The sequence below is a fragment of the Pan troglodytes genome, chromosome 6 (assembly GCF_028858775.2).
Source record: "Pan troglodytes isolate AG18354 chromosome 6, NHGRI_mPanTro3-v2.0_pri, whole genome shotgun sequence".
Lineage (NCBI taxonomy): Eukaryota > Metazoa > Chordata > Mammalia > Primates > Hominidae > Pan > Pan troglodytes.
The window spans coordinates 139,960,798-139,967,633 of record NC_072404.2 but is presented as its reverse complement, the minus strand read 5'-3'; the positions used below and the strand labels follow the sequence as shown (position 1 = coordinate 139,967,633).

General features: G+C 37.5%; 1 long non-coding RNA gene across 1 annotated transcript; it reads right to left on the bottom strand.

Moving 5' to 3' along the window:
- Nucleotides 1-3,669: 3,669 nt before the first annotated feature.
- On the bottom strand, nt 3,670-5,740 carry LOC107976101 (uncharacterized). The gene is made up of 2 exons (XR_001719739.1): nt 5,546-5,740; nt 3,670-4,050 (listed from the first exon to the last, which is right to left on the bottom strand). It is a non-coding gene; the product is annotated as an uncharacterized LOC107976101 (long non-coding RNA).
- Nucleotides 5,741-6,836: the final 1,096 nt, after the last annotated feature.

The following is a 6,836-nucleotide window of genomic DNA, read 5'->3' as shown; positions in this document are numbered from 1 at the left end:
CCACACTCACACATACACATTCACGCATGCAAACATGCACAAAATAGTAACTATGTGAGGTAATAATGAATATGTTAATTAACTTGATTGTGGTAATCATTTCACAAGGTATACATATATCAAATCATCATGTTTTTACATCTTGAATGTATACAATTTTTGTCAATTAAGATTAACTCAATCATTGACTTTGTACATATTTGTCAAATAGACATCGAATTTTGTGTTAAATGCATTGAAATGAAACTAATCAAGGCATATCACTTCTAACAAGAGCTTTCTCTTTCCCTTTGGTGATGACACAACATCAAAGCCTGCACTGAAGTCTATTAGCATGAAAGTTGTTAGCATGGGGTTTGTAAATATCTCCTCTAAGAGGGCTATGCACTAACACAAATAAAGAATATGTTCTCATAGGAGCAAAGTAGTAGTTTTAAGCCAGTGATGCAAATATTAACTGCTTTAGTATGGGTAAATATATGTTTTTAAAGAGATATTTGAAAAACACTCATTCATGAAAAATAATTTCTCTATGATATGAGCTGTTTTATGTCATCTGATGGGAATACGATAACAAGCATATTTTTTAGGACAAGCTTTATACAACATTGATTGCCACAGAAGGCCTGTCTTATAAAAAAATACAATGCCTATACCCTAACTTCCTTATTGTAACATGAACAACAATAATATCTAGACACAAAGTTGGAAAGGAGCCTGGGGAGTCTTAGTGTCTGACAGCTTGTGCATCTGTTATAATTACTGAGATGTTACCAGAAATATGATTGTGTTGAAGGGAGGGAAGAAGGAGACAGTAATGGGATGGCCAGGACTAAAACAAAGGACAACACTGTTTCTTTGTATCTGGATCACTGTTCTTTGGATCATGAGGGAATCTGCAATCTTCGTTAACCTTTTTCCAGGTGCAAGAGACATAGTGGTGCTGCTAATATAGGCATTGGTACTTGATACTTGATATGCCTACAACACATCATTTTTATCTTGTATTGTTTTGGTTCAGGCTTCAGGGTCATAGAAAACATTTTGAATTTCAAACCATTTGATTCGACTTGATGAAATCTCCATCTGCTCTTTTAGAATACAAAAAGGAATGGTAGGGCTAAGTCACGTTTTTGGACTTCTCTCTTGCAATTTTGAACAGTACAAGAATGAAGCCATGGAGCTATGGAGGGCAAAGCCAGCCTCTTTGCCCCTGCAAGATGGCAGACAGGTTCTCATATACCCAAGGATCCCATAGGGGCTTTTGAATTCACCTTTATGAAGCTTTGGCAGGCTATCTTTTGTCCCCAGAGAAAAAAGGTAAACAAAATGGACTGGAAAAAATGGCCCCATATAAAAGGGAGCCAGGCATGCTCAAAGATTGCTTAGGTAAACATCTGTGGAGATGAAAGAATGAGAATTATGTGGAGTCCAGTCCTACTGCACTGTACAGTTTTGAATTGCCTGCTGGAGTGTGCTGGACAAGCCTGACTTTCCTCTGTGCCCCTGGTAAGGCTGTGTACTCTGAAGGTCAGAAGAAAGATTAATAAGAGTAGACAGAAGCAGAGTTTCCAAATAACCTCTTTACCCATGTATCATTCATACATTATTCACCAGTTCTTCTACTGTGCACTGAGAACTGAGATAAGCTCTGGGGACACAAAGACAAGTATGACATGGACCTGTTATGAAGGAGCATCCAGTCTAGTGGAGGATGACAGGCAGGAAAACAAGTAAGGGCCATGAAGTATTGTGAGGAGTCAGAAGATCAAGGTTGATTGGGGGGAGAAAGGAGTCATGTCAAACTGGAACATGAATCTTTAAGCTTTTTGTCCCATGGATCCATTTGAAAGTTGGTGAGATTTAAGTCCCATTGCTTCTAATTTCAAGCAAATGCTCATGAAACATATTTATTAAATATATAATTGAAGATGACAGTGTTTGGACTGTAAGTTAAATTACAGAGCCATACTTACTGCCCTAACTCTTGAGCATATGAAAAGAAATTAACATATATTTTTCTAGGTTACTCTGAAAATGCATGGTAAAGGAGAAAGAACCTGGGCCACTGGTTCTACCCTTAACTTTGAAACTGACTAGTTCTGTGATCTTGGCCAAGTCACTTAACTTTGGCCTCAGTTTCCCTGTGTGTTAAATGTAAAAGACCCTCATCCTAGGTTATAATGATTACACGAAAACTCAAAGTAAAGCCTAAAAGTAGAAAAAAAATCAAAAGTGTAAATTCTTACTAATATATTTCGGTGTATAAACAGACTTCAGAGAGCAATTAGATTAATTTGGACCACAGTGAAACTCAAATCAAATTGGAAGCCAGATGGCTATTACCCCAAATCCCCTCATGAGGTAACTCTCAGGAAGTCTATCTGCTCAAACTCCCCAGTTTCTGCATGGAAGTTGGTGTCTCTAGATATTCGTAATCTGGTGAATCATTTCATTTTTTGTTCTCTTTTCTCGTGAGTTCCCAAGAAAATGTATTGTCGGGATTGTAAAGAATTTAAATTCTGACTGATATCCCTGGAGTATGCAATAAACGGTCCTTATCATGAATATCTGTAGAAAACTTGAAAAAGTACAAGGTAAAATTTTGTATTCAATAAATTAAATTCTATTCTCACCTATAGCTGCTCAGGACTTCTAAAATTAACTGAAAGTCAACTCCCTCCTTCTAATTTCCTCCCCTGTCCTCTCCATTTATAATGCACTACTGGATTAATCTTTTAAAGCATCTCTGCTCAATAGAACTTTCTGTGATGATGGAAATGTTTGGCATCTCTCTTGCCCAAGATAGAAGCTACTAGTTACTGAACACTACTGAGCACTTGAAGTATGGCTAGGGCAATTGAGGAAGTAAAATTTTCATTTTATTTAATGTTAGTTCATTTAAATTTAAACTTAAATAATTACATGTGCTGGCGGCTTCTGCAGTGAACGTTACAGTTCCAAAGCAAGCCTTGACTGTGTCTCTTCTCTACTCCAAACTTTCTGTAGCTTTGCTCTGCGTAAAATGTGCCATTCGAGTATCTTAAGCTGGCATTCAAGAAATTCCATAAACTGTTCTCAAACTTTGCTTTTTATACAATCAATATTTCATCCAAAGTAAATATTCACCATTCTCAAACCTATCTCTTATATTCTACCAACCATATTTTCCTTAGGGAGTTTGTTTTGTTTTTGATGAGAATGACATTTTATTCATCTAATTATATCTGATATTGAAATCACTCAACTCAATTTTTCCCACCTGTATAAAACTTTCTCATTCATATCGGTTAGTATCTCTCACACTCATAAAATCGCTTAACTCTTTCTTATAACATTTACTACATTTTACTGTATATTTTAACTATTTATGTACATATGTTAAACCCACTATTTAATTGCAATCTGCCTGAGACTGTTGGCTATGTCAAATTTAACCTTGTATTCATCCTGGCTCCTTTCACATACAAAGAATAGAAATTAATTATTAAGCACAAGCCAATCGAATGGGATTTAAATCCCAGTGACCTGACTTACTACCTGTGTAATTAATTTCCACAATGCCAGACACATAGCAGATACTCAATGAATGTTAACTATTAAGAAGTACCAAAGACCTACATTTACGACTATCATAGCCGACTGACATAACTACTTTTGACGCACAAGTTAAAAGGTCACATTCCTTTATTAAAAGAAAAACAAGATCAGCAAATATCTTGTCTTCTAAGGCTGAATGTTGTAGAAAGAAGCTTATTTGCCCTCACAGGAGGAGTTCTTGGTCTACATTCATCTCTCTCACCAGCACTGAAAAGTAGAGTTTAGGTCAGAATGTCAAGAAGACTTGAAGCTTAGCCCGGGGGCAGGAACAAGAGTAGGTCATCAGGAAGCTATTCCTTGGCAAAGGCAGCCCCATGTCCCAGGAAAACATGTGGTTTCCTGCCTTCCTGCCATCCGCCTTGTTCCCATGCCAAAACTCACTGTTTGCAGCACTGGAGTTGAATGGCCTATTTTCTTTGGGCCTTAGCTTGAATGGAATTATAAAGATACCTAGGTAAAAATGGAAGAGCACAGATTTAAAGGAAAACGGCATTTGATAGAATTCTTTGTTCTCTGGTTTTGAGCACTAATCTTTGTGTTAATTATTTAGTCTGACTTTTTCACAATGCCTGAAATCAAAGGCATTCAAAACTATAGAGAATTTTAAAAATTTTGCTCAGACGTGAAATTCTAGTAAACTATTGGTGATTATCTTAAATTACCCAGTTCTTGATTCAAAAATGTTTCTAAGGAAATGTCACTATTTGCATCTGCAAAAATCACTTGAACTAACTTGGAACTTACTTTTAGCTAATGATAGTAGCTGATCTGCTTTAATGAACTAATAGGATATAACTAACCTAGGTTTGAATCCCAGTTTCCTATTTGCTCACTACATAAATAATTTTCTTTTCTGTTAGAGTCAATTCCTTCAAGGTTTGAATCTGTGCTGGGCCATTTTAAAACTTTACATCACCCACAAGTTACTTAACTTCTCTAAGCCTGAGTTTTCTCATTTACAAATAAGCTACTTGATAATAATAATAATTCTCACCTCACAAAAATGTGTTTAAGTTCGAACAAGAATAAGAGAAAATGAGTAAAGCATTTTTCCAGTACATAGCACATAGAAGACACTCAAACACACTTAACTGCCTTCTGTATGTCATTTGCACAAAACAAATGTTGTCTAATGTTTAACAACAGTGCCTTCTCTGACTGGGCTCTTTATAACCTCTCCATTGTGACTGTACTATTTTTTAAACGTTTTATTTGTAAATGATTTAGCTTTGCTGAAATGTTGCAATGAGTACAAAGAACTATCATATGCATTTTACCAAGGTTCACCAATTAATTGTTAATATTTTGTTCCAGTTTCTTTATCATTTGTGCTCTCTCTCCATTATACACATTGACATGAATATATGTGTGTGTTTTGTTTTTTAACCATTTGAAAGAAAGGAAATTATGCATCTTTATCCCTAAACACTTCAGTGTACATTTCCTAAGAAAAGGACATAATCACGGTACATTTATTAACCTCAGAAACATTGACATTGATAAAAATACATTTGTCTAATCCATATGCCATACTCCAAATTTGTCAATTGACTCAGTTAAATTCTTTTTAGCACTTTTTTTTTCTTTCAGTACAAGATCTAACGCAAAATCAAGTATTATATTTCATTGCCCTGCCTCTAGTTTCTTTTAATTTGGAACTGTTCTTGGGCCTTTCTTTGTCCTTCATGACATTAATACAGGTGAAAAGCTTGTTCACAGTTATCCAAGCCTACAATTGGCCTCTGTGGTAGACAGCCTTTAGGATGGCTCCCAGTGATCCCCACCCCTGACTGTTTATGCCTCTGTGCAATCCCCTGCTCCTTGAGTGTGAGCTGTCCTTAATGACGCTTCTGACAAACAGAATATGGCTAAAGTTATGTGATGTCACTTCCAAGACTATGCTACAAAAAGCCAGTGATCCCTCTTTCTGTCTCTCTCAGAGTACCTATTCTGAGGAAGAAGTAGTCTAGGAATTGCCTTATGGAAAGGCCCATGTGGGAAGGAAATGAGGTTCACAAGCAACAGCCAGAGAGGATCTGAGTCCAGTTTAAGAGCAATGTGAGTGAGCTTGGAAGTAGGTCTTCTTCCAGTTGAGCCTTGAGATGACAGTAGCGAGCCCTAGCTGACGACTTCATGGTAGTTTTTTAAGGAACCCTGAGCTAGAGTCACCCAACTAAGCCGTTCCTGGATTATGAAATCACAGAAGCCATGGAACGACATTATTGTTCTAAGCCTCTATGGTTTGGAGTAGTTTATTATGCAATAGTAGATAACTAATACAAACTTCATTTTACATATAAAAACATTTTTTTTACAAAATTTTAATATACACAGGAGTTTGTAGGAATTCAATTATAAGTCAAAAAGAAGATTATATTTTGTTTTCTTCAGGAGTTATTTACCATTTGGGAGAATTTTACTCTCCACAAAGTGACCTGTGGATTGGAGTAGATAACACATGGTTACCTTAGTGTATTCACGTGGTTCTATATAAAGTGCAAACACCGGGCTAATTGAAGGAAGGCGTGATGGGTCAGCAAGATGGTGGAGTAGGAAGCCCTGGATCTCCTTTTCCCCCACAAACTCACCAATTAAGTAAAAATTCACAGACAAATTCTCTTCTTGAGAAATCCAGAAGCTAAGGGGAAATTTCCTGCACGCCAGGCAACCGCAAAACCAAACTTGGGGAAGCCGGTAGGGGGATTGGGGACACGCTCTCACTGGAGACCCTGCCCCTGCGCAGCACCTTAGGATCCATCACCGGACTAATAATGCATTCGGTCATCCAGTGTTGTCGTGCCCAAATATTTTCATATGGAAATAATACTTTATTATGTCATGTTCTTCTTATTATATTATTTTTAAGACATTATCATAATTTCTTTTAGATTTTGTGCATAGATAAGCTGTGTTTTACTATATGTTATTAATATTTGTCACAAAAAGAGAGCTGGTCGGGTGCGGTGGCTCACGCCTGCAATCCCAGCACTTTGGGAGGCCGAGGCGGGTGGATCAACTGAGGTCAGGAGTTTGAGACCAGTCTGGTCAACATCGTGAAACCCCGTCTCTACTAAAATACAAAATTAGCCAGGCATGCTGGCACGCGCCTGTAATCCCAGCTACTCAGGAGGCTGAGACAGGAGAATCGCTTGAACACGGGAGGCGGAATTGCCGTGAGCCGAGATAGCGCCACTGCACTCCAGCCCGGGTGACAGTGGAAGACTCCGTCTCAAAGA